This window comes from Equus caballus, chromosome 21 (assembly GCF_041296265.1).
Source record: "Equus caballus isolate H_3958 breed thoroughbred chromosome 21, TB-T2T, whole genome shotgun sequence".
In the NCBI taxonomy this organism is placed as follows: Eukaryota; Metazoa; Chordata; class Mammalia; order Perissodactyla; family Equidae; genus Equus; species Equus caballus.
In genome coordinates this window covers 58,951,790-58,972,697 of record NC_091704.1, presented here as the reverse complement: position 1 = coordinate 58,972,697, position 20,908 = coordinate 58,951,790, and positions in this window count along the sequence as shown.

The following is a 20,908-nucleotide window of genomic DNA, read 5'->3' as shown; positions in this document are numbered from 1 at the left end:
CAATAGCAACCAGTGAAAAGAATTCTACATAATAATAGTTAAAAGTTGTATTGGCCATCCGTGACTTTTATCAATCTCCTTAAAGAGTGTTTTATTAAATCTTGCATAGAAAGATAAATTGCTCTCTTGTCGTGGAACTCTCCAAATCCAGATTAAAAGGTCTAATTTCACATTTACCTCTGGAAAATATGGATCGCTACATGCTACTGCATTGTGAAAATACGCTGAGAAAGTCAAAGTCATCTAGTCACACATCATCGTAAAGAAAACAAATCTGCATTCAAATCCTCACATATTTAAGAGCAATCAGTACGCAATCTTTCAGCAGACATCACATCTCCCTGGTGACCAGCCATTCTGGTTTCCCCAGTGACTGAGGGGGTTCCCAGGAAGCAAGACTTTCACTGCTAAAACCAAGAAAGTCTTGGGCAAACCACGATGGGTTGATCATCCACTTCATCAGCTTCTCCTGCCCTGCACTTGAAAGAGGGAAAAAATGAAAACTGGAATCTTACCCGCTGTTCTCTCAGTGGCTTTGTCCCTAACCAATGTTAGAAGCAGCTGACTTCTACAATTACTGGCAACTGCTGACTTGCCGACACACGGCACTCCCCAGTACATTTAGGATGTTTGTGAGGTGCGGCTGATGTCACGGCAATGAGAACCATATGTTGGCGGTTCTCCAAGACTAACTTAAAGATTTCAATAGAAAATCTCCAAGACGTCATTTCAAATGGACTCCCAGTGGGCTAGTGTTTGAATGTTACCTTCTTAAATCTCTGAAGACAAAGAAGCTGAAGAGAGCATGGCTTTGATCATCCACTGGCTGGCACTGAGACCATGTGCTTACTCTGCAAGCAGTTTCTCCCCCTTACTTCAGTGTGATTGGTGTGTCTTTCTCAGGCTTCAGAAATGTACAGCCCCTCTGTTCTCCTTTGACACTATCTCTATCCAGATCTTTCACTGTCTGTGTTGCCTGGAACTGGAGATGAGGAACAAATACTTTCTGAAAACATAAAACAGATGCCTATGCCCAGAAGTATGGTCAGACTCAAACCCTTCTGGAAGAATTCCAAGAGCGAAGAGCACTATATTTGTAGTCAGCATCCCCCAAACTTACCAGATAGAGGTCTGTAAGCTGCCCCCCTTTTCCTGTGTATAGCAACAGACCACAAAGGAAAGAGGCCGCTTGTCAGCTGACGTTGGAGCATTTCAGCAAGTTTTCACATATTCTAGTCAGGTGACCATTATTCAGAAATGTTTAGAATTAGGCTTATGGTTTGGGGTAGTCATTAACACAGATATTTCAGGGACCACACAGAAAACAAATAGCAGACTCAAACTAGTGCAATGGAAGAGTTTAGCAAAGCTTCTGTTTGCAAAGACATGGACCGAATTGACGGAAGCCAACAAGGGGCAATATTGTATCTCTCTAAGATGTAATTGGGCAAGGGGAAGAAGCAGTTACAAGATCCCTGAGAGGAAGTGACAAGGGTAACCAGCTAGGCATCGTGGCCTTCAGTAGAGGGACACAGCAAACCCGTGGTGACTTGAAAAGGAGAGAGCTGAAGGAATAAATGTCTGAACCTCCCTCTCCTCCCACCATCCGATCTAGCAATGCCCCAACTCCCCCTGGGCAAAGCCGCCCAGAAGCCAAAGAACAAGAGACCAACTGATGCAGCCACTCAGATCACCTTCTGGGGCTCAGAGCAAGGTGCAGAAGGGTAGAGTGGACCTGGGAGATCCACAGAGCTGCTTTCATCCCCATTATCCCTATTGCACTGCCCCACTTTGGACATGCAAGAAGGAATCTGAGTGTTAATCTAGTCCAATCCCTCTAACTAAAATGTAAGCTGAAGGAGAGCAAGGGATTTTTGTTCACCACTCTTTCACCACCCCCTAAGATAACAGCTGGCATATAATAGGTGCTCAATAAATGTTGAGTGAATGAATAGTTAAGATCACACCATTAGTTAGTATCATCTGTGAGAAAAATCCAGATTTCCCAAATCTCAATCCTGCACTCCTTCCTTTATTCCTTTTGTGAACATAGCATAGGGTTCGAGCCATTTCCCCGCAAGTGATAAAGAATTTGTGCAGATCCGTTCATACTGTTTGCTCCAATTTCCTTGGAGACAATGACAGTCCTCTCTTATTTCTTATTTACTATCCTTAAATGTTCTTGTTCAGTCTCCTACTTCAACTCTCACCTCTGTACAACTGACTCCCAGATGCTTCTCTCTAGCGCTTAAGTTTCTTGGGAGCATCAGCCCCTGGGATTTCTTCCATGTCAGACGTTCTCAACCCTGACTGCACATTGGAATCACCTGCACCTTTTACAAAATACCGGTACCCGGGTTCCACCCCACAGATTCTGCTTCTGGAGGTCTGGGTGGGGCCCAGGCATCCAAAATTTTTTTGACAACTCAGAGGATTCCAACATTGGAATCTTGGAGTTAAGAAACACTACTCTAGTCCCTTAAACTCTACATGTCTAGTATCTTTCCCCCAAAATCAGTTTTTCGCCTGATTTCCCTGTTTCTGTTATAGATTCACTATTTCTTAATTGCCCATAACCGAAACCTTGGAGCTCTCTTGGACTTCTCCCACCCTCCTTTGGACAATTGTTTGCAAGACGTGAAGCTCTAATTTTTTTTACACAGTTTCTCCAATCCTTTCCCTGCCTGCCATCCCCACTGCTGCCAATGAATCCGGACCATCATTTCTTCCACCAGCAGCAGCACAGAGTGAATGTTCTCGCAGCCACTAAAAGTGAGGCTGCCACCAGCTACCATCCCAGCAATGCCCTTTGCCAGCTGTGCGACCTCGAGTAAATTACTTAACCTTTGGGCACTTACTCCAGGTAAAGGCTCCTGGCACAGAATAGGTGCCCCACAAGTGCTAGTTAGTATTCACACACGTGATCACAGCCTCTGAACTAGTTTTCCTGCCTGTCAGCCCTCCCTACACTAGTCTGTGCCAGACATTCATTTCTGCTTGAAGGTTTTAACTGGAGCCCCTCTGCATTTATCTAACTTCTTCTCTAAAAATATCCATGGCTTCCCAGTGACCACTCGATTAGGATCAAACCCGTCCTTTCTCCTCAGCAGGACCTCGCAGAATTTCCTCCCCTTCATTCGACTGACCCTGGGATACCCTGGACCGTGGCAGTCCTCTGAGTGGGTCTACATCTTCTCTATGGGTCTGCTAGTCCCTTCACCTGGAATGTGCTTCCCTCTGTTCTCATCTGTTTAAATCCTATTCCCATCTTTAGAGTCGCGATGTAAATAGAGCTCCTCCCTGAAGCCTATCCTGACCATGTGATCGTGTCATCATGCGAAACTTATCCTCATCACCTGATCATGTGATAATGCGATCTCTTCCTCTTGGTTCCCCCAGAGCTCTCTGTCTGTACTTCCCTTTCATCATTTAACCCTAGCCTCCAATTCTATCCACGAGGAGCAGTTTTAATTGTCTCCTCAAATTATATATTGATCTAATTATATGTCAATCCCCGTCCCTAGGGGAGCTCAGCTAGTGCACAATAAATATTTATTGCTGTGAATTTCCCCTCATATCCAATGAGTGCCTTGGCAATGGCATTGGCTTCTGTTTAATATAAAATATAAGCAGCAGAACATAGAAATAATGACATCCATTTCATTGAGCATCTTTTGTGTGCCAGGCACGTGTTGTGGATTCTTTCTAATCGTTATTTAATCTGAATCCCCAAATCTCAGCCAAATAATCCTCAAGCAAACAAACCTCGCCAGCATTCCACTGCTTTGCAAAGTCGACTTCCTGCACCCAAGGATTTCAAGAAATCCCCAGTGAGGGAGAGTCGTCCCAGTCGGGCCTCTCCCAGGTGTGTTGAAATGGCCTCCAATGGCCTGTGGGGCTCAAAGTCACGTGGACACCATGTCACAGAGGCTGACTCCACTCCCCAGGCCTCTGTCCTGATTAGCTCCTGCTGGAGCCTAGCAGTCCCTCCCACAGTGTTATCTGGGTGGAGTTGACCTCACACGAGTGTGTAAGGAGGCAGTTTGGGGATCACACTCACAATCTCAGTTTGCTCCTCCATAAAAATGGGGATTCCCAATTTCCTTTTATCTTCAGTGAATTTTTCCCATCAGGTGGCTTGTCCTTCTTCCTAACAACCTAGCTGAGACTGGACCTTCCTTGTCTGTCCCACACACTTGTCTGTTCCTGAATCCCAAGTGTGGTCCTAATCTATGCTTGTCTTTCCCCCAGCCTCTGTGGGCGTGGATTCAGAGAAGGGCACTTGTTGCCAGGATGCACGCACCCATTCATAGTCAAATGATGTTTATTCCGTTATCAGCAACCTTCCAAGGAAACGTTATTATCCCGGTTTGACTTAAAGGCTTCCAGTCTGAAATGTGATTAAATCAAAACAGTTATTCTGCTAACGTGAGAGAATCATGGGTCATTTTTTTTCTTTCATTTTTTTCCCTTATTGATGTTAAATTATTGTTTGCTCATAAAAAAATAATAGACTTGACAGGAAACTCAAGGACTTACCCCATCTGTCACAGAATAGTAGACCAAATATTGAATGTACAGAGGAGAAGTTTTTAACTATATCCCCAGGACTCTGAGTATAAAACAGCACAATTGTTGTCAACACTCACCTCCAGACAGTCACCTTTGCCAAGAAAGCTATCAACTTATTGAGGTCAAGAGATCCTTCCATATTTTACCTTGACAGTGACCTTCAGGATCCATTGCCACCACCTACTTCATAGTCACGCTCTCCCATTCACTCACTCCAGCCACACTAGCCTCTGGCTGGGTTTTTTTCTTTTCTTTTCTTTTTTGAGGAAGATTAGCCCTGAGCTAACATCTGGGTCCATCTTCCTCCACTTTATATGTGGGACATCTGCCACAGCACGGCTTGAGGAACGGTGAGTAGGTCCACACCCGGGATCCAAACTGGTGAACTCTGGGCCACTGAAGCAGAGCATGCGATGTTTGTTTGTTTGTTATTTAAAACACCTGACTCCCTCTGAGCAAGGACTTTTGCCCTCACAGTGTCTTCTGCCTGGTGAACCCTGTCCCCACAAGACCTCATGCTTCCCTCCCTCACCTCCCCAGGTCCTGGCTCTAAATCCCCTTCTCAGTGAGACCTAATCCAACTGACCAGTCCCTCACCCTCTCCGAACTTGGAGGAAGCATGTTCTGAGTCTCACCCCATCAGTCATTAGGGTGAGGTTTCCAGAAAAAAATTTTTCTAGAAGGAAAAACAGGGATATCGTTCTTACAGCCCACTTCCTTTTCTTCATCAAGGCCTCCCGGATATCAGCCTTTAGCCGATGGACTTGGACTTCTGGTCTGCAAAGTGGGCCTCCCAGGGATGGGATAAAGGAAGAGCTGTGAGACTCAGCCCAGAGCAGAAGGGGGCTGAGGCGCGCCTGGCGCTTCAGTGTGGTCTTGATAAATTTTACCTGCAGCTAAAACAGACAAATAAATAAAAATGGCCCTATGTGAAACTTAAACCCGTGCCTCCCTTCCCTGTCTCTTTTGGTTTCATTTTTCTCTAGAGCCCTGGCCACCATCTGACCCTGACTGCATAATAGCAAACCCTTCCAGGTGGCTCATCATGTGCCAGGCCCGTACTAAAAGCCTTGCAAAGGCTCCCTCATTTAACCCTCCAGCAACAATGCAAGGTGGGTCCCTTCTTCTTTTTTCTTTTAAAATAAATGTATTTAAAATTAACAAGTGAGTCAATTTAAAGAAAAATAGAAGTAAATAATAGTGCAAGAGATACAAGGACCTGGCAAAAATGCTAATGGTTGTATACAAATGACTGAAATTTGGAAAATCTAGTAAAATCTGTAGAGGGTCCAGAGCAGTGTCCTCTCTTGTGCCTGCTGGTGGAGGAGACCAGAGCAGACTGTATGCTACTCAGGACCCCGGTCGGTGAGCCAGGGATGCTCGCACCAGCCCCAGTGGGGCCTCTGCTCAGGGTGGGTCCCTTATTGATCCCATCTCACAGATGAGGAAACAGAGGCAATGAGAAATGGAGTAGCTTGACCAATATCACCCAACGACTACATGGTGGAGCCAGGATGTGAGCTCCACGCTGCCAGGCTGGAGAGTCCACAGTTTCTCCCACCATGCTTTCATTACTTAACCTACTTATTTTGTTTATTTTGAGCCTCCCCCCACTATATTGTAAGCTCTGTGAGGGCAGAAATTTTGACTTTTTTCTTACTGTATCCCCAACACCTGGCACAGCACCTGGCCCATAGTAGATGCTTAGTTAATGAATTGTTAATTAGTATACATCTCTGATACCTACTTCATCAGCTGGTATATCGCTGCGTATGTGTTAGATGCCTTGTAAACATTTTTTAACATAAAGCCAATCCCTAAGGCACATTTCCCTAACCATACCCCCCACCATTGCCCTGCTAGGGGAGGAAACACACAAGAGAATGTCAGGACCAAACTCTTTCTCTCTGACCTTCGGCCAAGACCCCAAAGGCCAAGAACATAACAGTAAGTGCCAAGGGCCCCCACATTCCAAAACAGTGATGCTGGCCAAACAAAGAAGATTTGAGACTCTTTTCCAAAACCAGACAAGTGAGGGAAGGTCATGGAGAGAGGCTGGGTTCTACTCTGCAGTCTGGTACAGCTCTTCTCAGCTCCAGAAACTGAACCTGACAGCAATGGCTGGTTCTGAGAGACATGTGTAAGCACTCATCTCTTCCTCTCTGCCCGGCCTGAAATACAGGAAAGAGCCACTCCACAGCATGCAGCCTCAGAGATGTGCTCCTGCTCTCAGCCTGTGCTCCCCAGTCCTCTCCCACGGGACAACACCTGACATAAAGCGACGCTGATGCTCCGTCTTAGTTAATTCACCAGGACATGCAACTTGTTTAGAAATATGCTTTAATTCACAATCCCCCTATTACTCCATGCCCAGCATCACCCAGGCCCCCAGGCTACACCACCCCCATCCTTGATGAAGACAAGAATCATGATGAGGATTAGAACGATTTTACTGCAATGCCTGCCACCTCTTGGAACTAAGCAAGGTCAAAACACGAAATCAGAATGTCTCCACCGTCTTTATTAACATGTTTGGTTAGTGACAGGCTACTTTAGCTCTGCTTCCTCCAACCTCTGCAGAAGAGCTCGGATTGAATAACAGTTTAGTCTATCGAAGCCGGGCAGCCTGCCCTTCCCCAGTGCAACTTTCCAGATACAGTCTCCATCTCTGGGCAGCTGCTGGGCCGCCTCACCATCTGTCAAGCTGGCCCTCTGCCCACAGGGGAAAACGAGCCAGTGGCGTACTGCATCCAGAGGTGCCCAGGAAGACTGGGATTTGCTAGATCAGTGACATTGCACTTTCACATTCCACCCCTCTGGCTGGAAGCCCTTCCTGATTGCGCCTGTTGACGAGTGTACTGATGGAAGAATCCATATATTCCATAGCATAAGGAATATCGGCCACCAAGGGGGTTGGTACAGGGATTACTCCTGACAGCAGCCCTATGATTCTTCCTCAGCCTGATGCCATGTGAACGGAAGATCTCTCAAAGCTCAGCTCCAGTCACGTGGTCTCTCCCTGCTATTGCATTATCCAAAATCATCTGGGGAGAATTTTCCCAGAGAAGGAATTGGACCAAGCTAACTTGGCTGTCTCCTTGCGAGCTCTGGTTAATCACTAGAACACAGCGTCATCTATAGGATTGTGTGGTTACTTTGTCAATTCACTTCATGGTATGACTCCTCCAGTGGGGGAGAATTGGTGTACAGAAATGACGCTGCCAGGACCCCCGAGCAGCCACATTCCCATCAGCTTGGTTTCAGTCTCAGGGCAGAATGTTTGCCATTTGATGGAGGGAGGGGGTACAGGAGGTAGGATGGGAAAATAGGGATAAAGAGAGGAGAATTAAATAAACAGAACAATTTGCAATCAAATCAGGATTATGATGAACTTGTCCCTGTGCACCATTTAATAAAAAAAGAAAGAAATGCGCGTTTTCTGGGATACTTTGGACTTTGCTAGAACACCCATAGAGGTTGCTACAACCCTGTCGAGCTAATCAGATAGCATTTAGAACATTGAATAGAAACTTACTTCTCCCGCAGTGTGAAAAGAAAAGAGTCCAGTAGCTTCAGCATCGTCCTTACAAAAATCACGGTGCCAATTTGGAGGCGCCAGGAATGGAGCCAAGTAATGGAATCACTCCCAGACATATACTACTTTTGGGGGACAAACTGCAGAGTAGCTACGATCCCACCCAAGAATCTATGGGAGCAGCCTTTCTAGAGGGCCAGTAAGGCCAATAGCACAAGACCAGGCCCCAGGCCTCTATTCTGAGGCCACAGGAGCTAACCCACATCCCAGTCAATTCTCTGTAAATTTCCACTTTAATTGCATAAGGAATTATTTTAAAAAGAGTGGCAGAAATAACTCCCAAAAACCTACTTCCGAAATGCTGGTGGGCAGTGGAACCAGCGTCTGTAAGCAGGGTGCATATTATTTTTAGGGGGACACCTGGGCAGAGGAAGATTCAATCCAGCACTCGCGTTACCCAAACCACCGCACTTTAGCGCGCTCTTTTGATCCTTCAGCTGTTCTCTATTTCCTCTTCCTGTTATGTACTTTCAAGATACTAATTTATTTATTCATGCTTTGGTGAGACTTAAGTTTATGATGGTTGATAAACTGACATTGCTGTTAAAAGATGCAAGCTCTCTGCTGGAAAGCATTGCCAAGCTGGCAAGAGACGGTCCCCTCTCACTGTGCTAGAGTTCTTTTCCCCACTCCACGGGCAAGTCCCTGGTCACCAGCTTAACTGTGATTGGCACAGACCACCGTCCACGGTTTGCTGTGTTGTGACCACGCAGTCTACCTTCCTTCAGACAAGAAATCCAACAAGAGCCAAGATGTTGGAGGCCATTAAATATATTTCCATCCATTAAGTAGGCCAGGAAATTACTTATTCCTTTCACTGAACTTTTCTACATGAATTGAAATACTCACAAAATGGGCCTAAGTATAGATTATGAAATAATATTGATTTTTCCAACTTCAGTTTATCTACTTTAAAGCATGTTCGTATACAAACATAAAAGATGTGTTACTGGAACATCATGTCATGGTCTTTTCATATCCTTAAGTGAAATGGGTCCTGCATCACAGGCAGACTTTCTAAATGGACTGAACAATTACGATAAAACTATGATCTTAAAGATCTTGGATATAAAAAGGAATATCCTGGCGGGAAGGAAATGATTACCCAGATCTAGGAAATGGCTTGTTCCTCAACCACATGCTCCCTCCTGCACTTTGATTCCCATGTGAGTTCTTCAACCTAACTTGAGTATCTCCCTCGGACAAAAACTCTCCAAAGGAGCCTCCTCCGAGAAGCCTTCTTTATTCTGATCGTGCTCACTGCTTTACTTTCTTGAGCAGAGGTCTTCAGTAACTCTGCTTCCAAACATTTCTCCCACTCTCCAGTCCCTTTCTTATATATTTATTTATTTTTTGAGGAAGATTGGCCCTGAGCTAACATCTGCCGCCAATCCTCTTCTTTTTGCTGAGGAAGGCTGGCCCTGAGCTAACATCCGTGCCCATCTTCCTCTACTTTATATGTGGGACACCTACCACAGCATGGCTTGACAAGCTGTGCCATGTCTGCACCCGGGATATGAACCGGGGAACCCCAGGCTGCCGAAGCGGAACGTGAAAACTTAACTGCTGTGCCACCGGGCCAGCCCCCCTTTCTTATTTATTTTTATCATTAAAAGCTTCCAGCTTCTAGAAGAGCATCTCAGATGTGCACTTCCAGACTTGTTCCTCCAGCATCCTCTCCCCAAAGCGGTCGTGTATGCTTTGCGCCACTGTGATTGCGGATACTTTAGATTTCTCTTGCGTCTCGGTGTGCACATGCTGTGTGTGTGATATTTCTCCAACTGGGTTTACAGATTAAGAAATTCTATTACTTATATTTACCTCTCTGCTTGCCTAGGGCCTCTAAGAGAGTATATGATCAAGACAATGTGCTCATCAAATGAACTGAACAATGGAAAGACTCCCATGAAATCTTAAAACTCAGCTCCAGGGCCCCTCCTCACCTGAAACCATCGACTCACCCAAGCCCATGGTAGAAATAAATTTCTCTTCATTTGAGTTTTCCTTCATTCCAGTGCTTGACTTTTTCCTTTATTATAGTACTCACCATACACTCCATTTTGTAATATACCGAGTTGTGCATGTTTCTCTCCCCTCTGTGCCAACTCTGTACACCAGTGCTAACTTAACACGCATTGTGTCTAATCCATATAATGATCATCCCATGGAGATATTACTATCTCCATTTTAAAGACCAGAGAAATGTAGCTTATAGAGATTAAAGTAATAAATAGTGAGTAGGAAGTTGAGCTAAGATGTTGTTTGCAAGGTAATACTTCTGTCCCCCTCCTGGTGCTTTCTTTCAAGAGAAGGGAACCCCATCAGTGAAACACCCCAGGCCTCTCTCTGTCCCCTTACTTCTTCCTCCCCAAGGGAGATGGAGCATTTCAATGTGATGGTTTAGTTTGGAAGAAGAATCTGAATAAGTTTTCCCCTTTTCTCCTCTTCCTTTCCCTTCCATTCCTCCATGCAGAGAACACTGATTTCTGACCCTACGCACCCTAAGTCTTCTGGAAGTAGCCCCAGCTCCTATGGCCAAAGACGTGAGGGCTTGTAGTTGGGGGTATATAACCTCAAATGTACCAATACGTCAGTAATCTTAGGGAAAAGACAAGGAGTAAGATTTCAAAGGAATTAAATATATGTAGAGCCTTGAACCCGAGAAGCAGCTTTGAGCATCTGATTTTCGTGTATGAGCAGGTGTTTTGATGTCAGAAGTTTGTAGAGGCTTATCCACAATAGTTAACACAATTGTGCAGTTGGATTTTAAGTACTGCAGACTGGGCCAAAGCTTTGCACCTTAGGCTACATGGTCTTGTATGTGACATGGCTTGGTACGTGACTGCTGTACACTTGTGCTGTCTTTATCCACAAGCCATTGACAGGCAGGGTTGCCTGCACAGGCCCAGAAGCTGATAAGGTCCAGAGGCCTCAGCAAAAGAGCAGGGTAGTGTAGGGATTAACAAAGACACAAGAAGAGCCGACCCGGTGGTGCAGCAGTTAAGTTCGCACGTTCTGCTTCGGGGCCCGGGGTTCACCGGTTCAGATCCCAGGTGCAGACATGGCACTGCTTGGCAAGCCATGGTGTGGTAGGCATCCTACATATAAAGTAGAGGAAGATGGGCACAGATGTTAGCTCAAGGCCAGTCTTCCTCAGCAAAAAGAGGAGGATTGGCAGCAGATGTTAGCTCAGGGCTAATCTTCCCCTCCTCAAAAAAAACAAAGGCACAGGGGACCACAGCCACCATAAAGCACAAGGGCTCCAATGGTGATGGCAAGGGCACCTCAGCCAAACATGATTCACACAGATGCTCTCCATAGATGGCAACTCACGGGACCTTTGCTTGCCAATGCCAGGCCTGCAGGCTTCAGCAAAAGTGTGGGCCATTAGCAGATGAGGGCGGCCTTCGAGTGCAGGTGCCACAGCTCGCCCTTGATCCGCACAGGTGCAGGTTTTGCTAAGCAGGCAAGGCCAAAGCAACGATGCAACCATAGAGGAAAGAGCCTCTTAGACGTCCGAGTGCAGACCGTGTTTGCTTTTTTTAAATTACAGTGCTAGAGAATTCCACTTGTATGGCAGAGCACTGAGTGAGGTTCTAGATTTAAATTCTTAGTGCCAGCCACCAGCAGCAAAGCCAGTGGGAAGTGCAGGTTGGTAGGTCACGGACAGAAGCATCAGCTCCCAGTGGTAAGAGTTACAATGATTGCAAATTTCTAAACTCTGCAAGAAGGCAGCAATGCCTCCAGTGCCACTCTTCGAGGATGGAGGTATGCACATGTTGAGTTTCCTCCTAGATGTAGTAAATGCCCTTGCTAAGAAAACGGTTTCCCAACCAAGTTTAAGTGCAAAGCTAATGGATTCCAGATGACTAGCATAGTCTGGAGAAGACAGAAGCTGGACAACTTTCTCCAGCTACCTTCTCCCAGGTTTGTCTCATTCTCTGCTATTTCCTGGGTTCTAAAAACTTGGTTTTGCTGAGAAGAGCTGCCCATGGAGTTAGAAATTGACTGCTTTTCTCAATTTGGTGGATGTGGGGTCAGGGTTGTGATACTTGTATGTTTCCTACTAACTCGTTAAACTCTTTGAAAAGAAAGGCACTCAGGGACTTTTCGCTGAATGGATACCACTTCTGAAGCCTAAAAGGAATGATGTCCATTCCAGGTAGAACCAGCTGGGGTCTCCTCAGACCTGAGACGTCAAAGGATGGCCTCCGACTCTGTCAGGGGGACTGCCAGGTCAAAACTGTTTTCTTAATAACAGTAAGATGGTATTTCCTTTTTTCATTTGTGGACATGTGCACTGATGGTGCAAAAACAAGTGTGTAAACTGCTGGCACTTCACGAATCAAGGTGTAGCACCCAATTGTATGAGTAGTCATTGAATTCTTCACTGCCACACACTCACAAAAATTTTTTTTTAACTTTTTATTAAGATTAAGATAGTTTACAACCTTGTGAAATTTCACTTGTGCATTATTGTTAGTCATGTTGTAGGTGCACCACTTCACCCTTTGGGCCCTCCGCCCACCCCCTCTTTCCCCTGGTAATCACCAATTCTCTTTGTCTCTATGTTTAACTTCCACGTATGAGCGGAGTCATACAGAGTTCATCTTTCTCTGGCTTATTTCACTTAACATAATACCTTCAAGGTCCATCCATGTTGTTGTGAATGGGACAATTTTATCTTTTTTTATGGCTGAGTAGTATTCCATTGTATATATATATATACCACACCTTCTTTATCCAATCATCAGTTGATGGACATTTAGGTTGCTTCCACATCTTGGCTATGGTAAATAATGCTGCAATGAACATAGGGGTGCATGGGACTTTTGGAATTGCTGATTTCAAGTTCTTTGGATAGATACCCAGTAGTGGGATGGCTGGGTCATAAGGTATTTCTATTTTTAATTTTTTGAGAAATCTCCATACTGTTTTCTGCAGTGGCTGCACCAGTTTGCATTCCCACCAACAGTGTATGAGGGTTCCTTTTTCTCCACAACATCTCCAACATTTGTCACTTATTGTTTTGGTTATTTTTTGCCATTCTAACAGGTGTAAGGTGATATCTTAGTGAAGTTTTGATTTGCATTTCCCTGATGATTAGTGATGGTGAGCATCTTTTCATGTGTCTATTGGCCATCCGTATATCTTCTTTGGAGACAAAAAAAAAAATTTAAATCCACTTTCTCTTAAAAATGTCCTTGAAAAACTGTAAAAATTATTAATTTTATTAAATCTCATCCCTTAAGTACACGTCAATTTAAAATTCTATGTGACAAAATGGAAAGGCCATATGGAATACTTTTGCTATCTATGGAAGTACAAAGGTTATCTTGAGGACAGGCACTTGTACAATTGTTTGATTTCAGAGCCGCACTAGCCTTTTTTTTTTTTAAAGAAATTACTATGATTATTCAAACTTGGGTATTTGGCAACTATTTGCTCAAAAATGAGCAAAGAGCCTATCAGTTCACGGAAAACAGCTGACAATACTTGTCACCAAGGATAAAATTCAAGCAAAAATTAGAATTTTTAAAAATGTGTATCCACCACCATGAGCTTGATAGTTTCCTAACCTTAAAGACTTTTCTGATGAGATGGGTAGTGGTATTAACAAATATCAAATATTAACAAATATCACTGTAATTTTTTGCTATTGTATAGTGAAATATGTCAGATTTCAGGAGATCTGCCTAACTCAGTGAACCAGTATTTTTGAAACAACTAAAATACAGTATTAACAAAATTACGCATGGATAAAAGATCCTTTCAGAATGCAAGATAGTCCAATGGATTTTAATGTCACCCAGTATGAAAAGTGCACTGATACGGTTTCAGACTCCACATTGAAACCAACCTTTAAGAAACTAGCAAGTATTAGTGTAACATCAAAGGAGAAAATGCACGATTGTCTGAAATAGGTGTGAAAATGTACCTCCCTCTTCCAACTGCATGTCTGTGTGAGGCTGGACTTTCTTCAGATTCTTCAACCAAAAGAACATATTGTAACTGAGTGAACACAGGAGTGAATATGAGAATTCAGATGTCTTTATTAAACCAAATGTGAAAAAGATTTGCAAATGTAAAAAAAAGTCACTCTCTCACTATATTTTTTGTTTTGAAAAATATCATTATTTTTAATAAATATATGTTATCTAAAATTGTAATGAGTTTATGTTTAAAAGAAAGCTATGTTTAAATGTCTCAGTTTTACTTTCTAATATAATAAACATTGATGAGTACTTTGGTGTTCTCAACAGCTGTTCAGAGTTTAAAGATGTACTGAGATGGAAAGTTTGAAAACTGCTAACCTAGACAATGAGAACTCTCTGGCTAAGAGAGCCGGAATAAGAAATTGAGGGATGAGGGGATTGTAACAACATTGAATTTTTTTCTTTTGGCTAAGGAAGATTAACCCAGAACTAACATCTGTCGCCAGTCTTCCTCCACTTTATATATGGGTCACCACCACAGCGTAGCTGACAAGTGGCATAGGTCTGCACCTGGGATCTGAACCTGTGAACCTGGGCCACGGAAGCAGAGTGAGCCAAACTTCACTGCTACACCATGGGGCTGGCCCCAATATTTCTGAATTTTTAACTCATATGGAAAACAGAACTTACTTTCAGACATTAATTCCTATGTATGTTTGAACTTTAACCTGCAAGGAGATTTAATCTTTGGACTCTAATTTCCTGCTAGGAAATTTGTAAGAGGTTTGGAGTCAAATTTGGATATCTTTGTTGTTGTACTGTGTTATTGTACTTTGTTATTAACATTGTCCTTTAATTTCAACTCAGACTCTCTGACTTGGAGATACTGGAAGGACCTGAATTGGACAACATGGCTGATGACAATTTGAAATAGAAATGGTAGAAGGATTGCCTTTTCAGCTTTGGGTTCAGAGTGGCCTTGGTTCTGATTTCATTAATGAACCTTTCTAACTCATTCCAGGGAGCTCTGGGAGAAAAATCTACCCTGCTCAGGAGATCTCAGGGGGTGCTCAAAACACAGTGGTTGATGATGGGAGCAGCATCAGGAGCGGGGAGTAGGTCTCTCTTGAGAGCTGGCTGATCTCCTCCTGGGCGGGGAAGGGCCACAACTTTAATTTATGGACTTCACCCGAAATGCTCCTCCTTCACTCCTGGAGTTTCCTTTCAGGCAGATGGACGGTCCTTAGCATTTCCCCTGCCTTTTATCTCCCTGGCATTCACTATGCCTCAAGGAGGTAGTATGACTCTTGGTTTTGGAGTAAGGAACTGTTCTGCTGATTTTTCTATTCCTTGTCTCCTGGGAGTGCCCACAGAGCATGATTTCCATTCTATCCTGTCCTCCAGTGAGTGATTGGTGTAAAAGTCTGCCTAATTCTGAAGCTCTGAATAAAAAGTCAACTTGCTCACAGATACAATCCACATTCTTCCAAATCCTCTTGTCAGTTAAGGTGCTGATATACTGGCTCCCATATGTCATCTAACTTTGTCTTATCTCCTAGATGGTTCAGAAGCCAGGCTGGAAAGCAACCTTATTTCTTGGGCCACCTCAAATACCACGAAAGTCTAAACTAGGCCCATTTGACTCCAGAGACCATGTTCTTTCCGCTTCATTAATCTGCTTCTGCTTTGTGTTTTCTCATAGCACCAAGATCGTACCTTCACTAATAAATATTTGTGGAATAAATGATGAATGAATGAATAAACTAATCAATGGAACACTATCCCAGCACTTCATTGTTTCCCATTATGTGAATTATTCTTCAAAATCAAGCACAGTGTTTTTTTTCTGATCTCAAATGATGATTGGCTTATAAAGTAAATGCTAGGACTTATTCAAACTTAGGAGATTTTTTACATTAAGAATACTTATAGCAGAGGTAGGATAAGATAATATACTGAGACAGAGTAAGAGCAGCCAACAGAGAAACGTCTCATCCTAAATTCATCATCTTCACCTAAGTGAGAAATAAATGTTTCTAATGGAGAATTGACACGTGCCCACAGATTACAGTAAGCAGTGTACTTTTCTTTTTTGGCCACAATTCAAGGAAAATAAAGTTTTACCCCAGCTACATGACAGGCAATTGGCTCATTGTATACATGTTTGTATATCATATTTAGCAATCACTTCCTATATACAAAGATATATTGAGAAAATATATGGGAAAATTCAAAAAGCATAATGCATGGTCCCTGTATTAGTTATCCTTTGTTGCATAACAAATTACCCCAAAACGTGGTGGCTTAAAACCACAATGGGCGTTTGTCATCTCACATAGTTTCTGTGGGTAAGCAATTAGTAGCTTAACTTGTGGGGGGTGGAGAGTGGATGTCCTAGTTCAGGATCTCTCACGAGTTGCAGTCAACATGTAACTGAGGCTATAATCATCTGAAGGCTTGACTGGGGCTGGAGGATCCACTCCCAAAATGGCTCACTCATATAACTGCTGGCAGCAGGCCTCAATTTCTCACCACTTGGACCTCTCCATGTGTCTGCATGTGAGTGTCCTCATGACATATCAACTGACTTGTCCCAGCGTGAGCAATCCAAGAGCAAGAGGCTGCAACCACAATGTCTTTTATGACCGAGCCTCAGAAGTCACACACTGTCATTTTCACAATACCTTATTGGTTACATGAGTCATCCTTTTTAATGTAGGAGGGGACTTCATAAGGAATGGCTACTGGCAGTGGGACCATTGGAAGCCATTTGGATACTGGCTACCACAGTTCCTATTACTTTCTCTAGTCTCAACATGAAGAAAAACAAAGCTTATGAAAAGTGAATATATGTGGCAGCAATACCTGAGGTGTCAAATGACAGGGTCTGTCTCTTCCTAACTTGGCTGATGCATTATAGGCCACACTGGGAATGTCCAGGTTTTGGAGATCAGCTAGATCTTCAGGTGTATTAACTCAAAAAGGCCTCACTCTCAGGTAATAGAGTCTCAGAGAAAGAGTAATAATTTCTTCATTGAGCTTCTTCTAAATGCTAAGTACCAGGCTAGTTCTGTAGATGCTTAGATAAATGTGGAGCTCACACTGCAATGAGGAAATCAAACGTGAACACATAACTACAGTATAATATGGTGAGTACACTGATAGGAATATGTGCTTCGTATGTAGAGGGACTGAAGGGAGCTGTTACCCTAGTAGGGCACAGGGTTGGTGTCAGGAAAAGCTTCCTAGAAGAAGCAGACTGATCTCAGTCTTAAATGATAACTTAGAATCAGCCATGGATTCAGGCCAGAGGAGATAGCATGAGAAAAGGTATGAAGGTAAGAAATGGCATGGAGTGTATAAGGGAATGAAGTTGGGAGTGTTGATGAATAAAGTGTGGATTTGTGGGACATGGAATTGGAGAAGCAGGCAGGCATCATGCCAGTCCACATTATGGAGTTGGGTCTCTTAGATCATAGACAATGGGCATCTTTGACTTTTATTGTCAATAAGAGTTGTATGGTTAGATCTGCCTTTTATATAGATTATCCTAACAGTTTTATGTAGGAAAAATTTGAGTAAAACAAGACTACAGAGAGTTAGACCAATTAGAAAACACTCACTGAAGATACAAATGGGATGGTAAAGACCAGAACTAGGACAATAGCAATAGGGTGAGAGATGAAAAGACATATTTGTCAATTAATAATGCTTGCAACTTTGAGGACAGCCAAAAAAAGACAACAGGCATTTTTTCCACTAGTAAGGTAAAATATAGTGAGTCGAGTAATGGAAATTATTCTCATGGCCTGCATTGCAAGGGCAGGACGTGAGATCTTTCAGAAATTGATCACTTCCACTGTAGCGTGCCTATTTTGCTGACCCATGTATCCGGGAGGAAAGGAGCCAGGTGTGATGACCCAGACTCTTGAGGGATCACACAATAAGAAGAAAGAATGAGTGTCTGACAATAAAAACCAAACTACAGAATAGATAGGGACTGCCACATATTTCTGACTCAGTGTAAATAAAGCATCGGGACCTTTCATTTCACATCAGCTTCCCTGATTTTCCTGTTCCACCTGTACGCTGGAGACCCGGCACTCTTTCATATACAGAGGTGACCTCAATATTTCTCTGAGCATGACATCCCTGCCTTCTAATTATTGTATTTATCCTATCAGGATGTTCCATTTAGTTCTTTTCAAATCTACCTAGTAAATTTTGATCTCTTGTTTCTTCTTCATGCTTTCAATACTTCCTTTTATTAATATCTATCAAACACACCCACTTCCCATTCTGTTTCTGATCATTTTCACATCTCCTGGCTTTGCAAGTCAAATTCGGTGCTTTGTGTTTTACTGCTGTCTTTTGTTTATGATGGCTTGTTTTTGCTTAATTTTTTTAAAATTATGAACCCATGTTCTTGGAAGTTTACCCCTGGGAGTTCTTTGAGGTTGTAGTTGTAAATTGTATTTCTCAAAAGATTATGTGTCTTGGCCTCTGCCAGCGTTCTGGAGCCACTACCAACTCAAGACTACTCTAAACTAAATGTTCTACAAACAAACAGGCAGAGGGAATTTGGTCCCAAACCCCTTTGATTGCAGACCTGTGGTTAGAAATAAATGGAAATTTCCTCCAATTCACTGAAAGCCCAGCTTCAGACAAGATGTATCTCCAGTATGTGTCGGCAACATTGTTATCAGCAGGGCAACTTTTTTCCACTTGTCCACTTTAGGGGTGCTACATTAATGCAATAACTCTGACTTGATCACGTTTCCCTGTTTGGGTTCAGACTTTGTCTCCTATCCCTGTGCATTTGTCCCACTAAAACTCGGGAAATGGTTTTATCGGATACCACCAGGGCAAAAAGTGGCTCCAGCACTACCTCGCTCCTTTGCATTTGTACTTTCATGAGGTTTCTAGAAAAATCCTAAGAAATTCTTTTGCTTTCTCCCAGCTCAATCATGCATTATAAAAGATGTGAGAGGGTGAGTTTTTACACAGCATTTTTACATGTGCCAACTGGGAGAGGTCTCTCTAAACTGCTGCTTTGCAGAAATGGGAAGATAGAGCTATAGTCTTATATGACGCCACAAGGAAGATCAATCATTTGCTTAGGCCTTGTGCTTGAGATGATCAATTAAGAAAGAAGATAGTTGGATGAAGGAGTTAAGGAGGACAAGTTCTCATGTGTCCCACCTGGTCTACCACAAAGAGACATAAAAGAGATCCAGATAGGTATGAGACAAGTCAATAATTTCATGTTATTAGAAAGCAATAAAGTGTCAAAGATGAGACCATTGCTCAATGTCTTAAATGAACAAACAACAACAACAAACCACGAGGCTGAGTTTATCACTTCCTCGAGTCAGGGAGAGTTCTGCTGGAGGGACAAGTCTCTCGGAGAAGAGGAGGTAACTGATGTGATATAGAGTACCTGGGAGGGATGGACTTCAGGAGTGGTGGGTTTTCAGAGGCAAGAGTGGGGTGATGTCAGCTGGAGAAGCATAGTTACTCAAGTGAGACCCATTGACACGTTCACTTTCAGAAACCTGCTTATTGAGGTGAGTCCAACGGTCCCTGTTGGCTGACTTTCCAAAGCAAAGGACTGATGCTGATTGGTTGGTTTTCAAAAGCACATTCACTGGGATGAGTTGTTGATTAAGTAGGTAAAACTAGTTCTGATAGCTCCACGGCTATAGAATTGTCTTCTTTTTTAATAAGCAGTTTTAAAACTCATTTTGGTGGCTACTTGTTACCATGGCTACAGAATAATTACTCATTTTCTGTGAGTATGGGAATTTTTGCTGGCAAAAGAAAATGTCATCAAGAAAAATACACAATAATTTGTAGAACTAGATCTCAACAAAATCTCTATATTTTTAGATAGGACTAAAATTCTTAAATTAGGATTAACCTACCAACAGCCTCAACTATCCACATACATGTATATATGAACACATTCATCCTATGAGAAAGAGGCAGGGACAAGATGCTACGTCCTTGGGTTGACTCAGTCTCTCACATCTTCTGCAAAGTCACTACAGAATTCAAAGGAATACTCAGAAAATTCACCCTCTTCACAAATCATAAAACAAAGTCCTCAATCACAAAATAAGATTTCAGTCATTGTCACAAAGCCTATGTAGTAAAGGAAGAAAAGAAACACGCAGCTGGAAGATTCTTAAGTACGAAGTCAAAAATATTATGCTCAATACTTAATGAACTAGAAAAAAATGAACTCAGACATCTAATTTCCTGATGATTTTAATTAATACCAGCTACATAGAAATTAAAGTATATTGAGACATCTCCAATTGGGGATCTGAAGGCACTTATCTCAGCATTACGTTTCATCCAATTCATGGCAGGATAGTGGTTAAGAGCGCAGCCCCAGAGCCTGACTGCCTGGAACCACAGCTTGGCTCTGTAAGTGCCTCCGTTTCCCGTCTGCTGTTACGGGCTGAACTATGTCCCCATCAAATTCGTATGTTGAAATTCTAACCCCCAGTACCTCAGAATGTGACTATATTTGGAGATAGGTCTTTATAAAGATAATTAAGGTTAAATGAGGTCATTAAGGTGAACCCTAATCCAATATGACTTGTTGTCCTTATAGGAAGAGGAGAATAGGACACAGGTGTGCACAGGGGGAAGACCACCTGAGGACACAGCGAGGAGGCAGCCATCTACAAGCCCAGGAGAGGTGCCTCAGAAGAAATCAACCATCAACCCATTGATCTTGGACTTCCAGCCTCCAGAACTGTGAAAAAATTAATTTCCATTGTTTAAGTCACCCAGT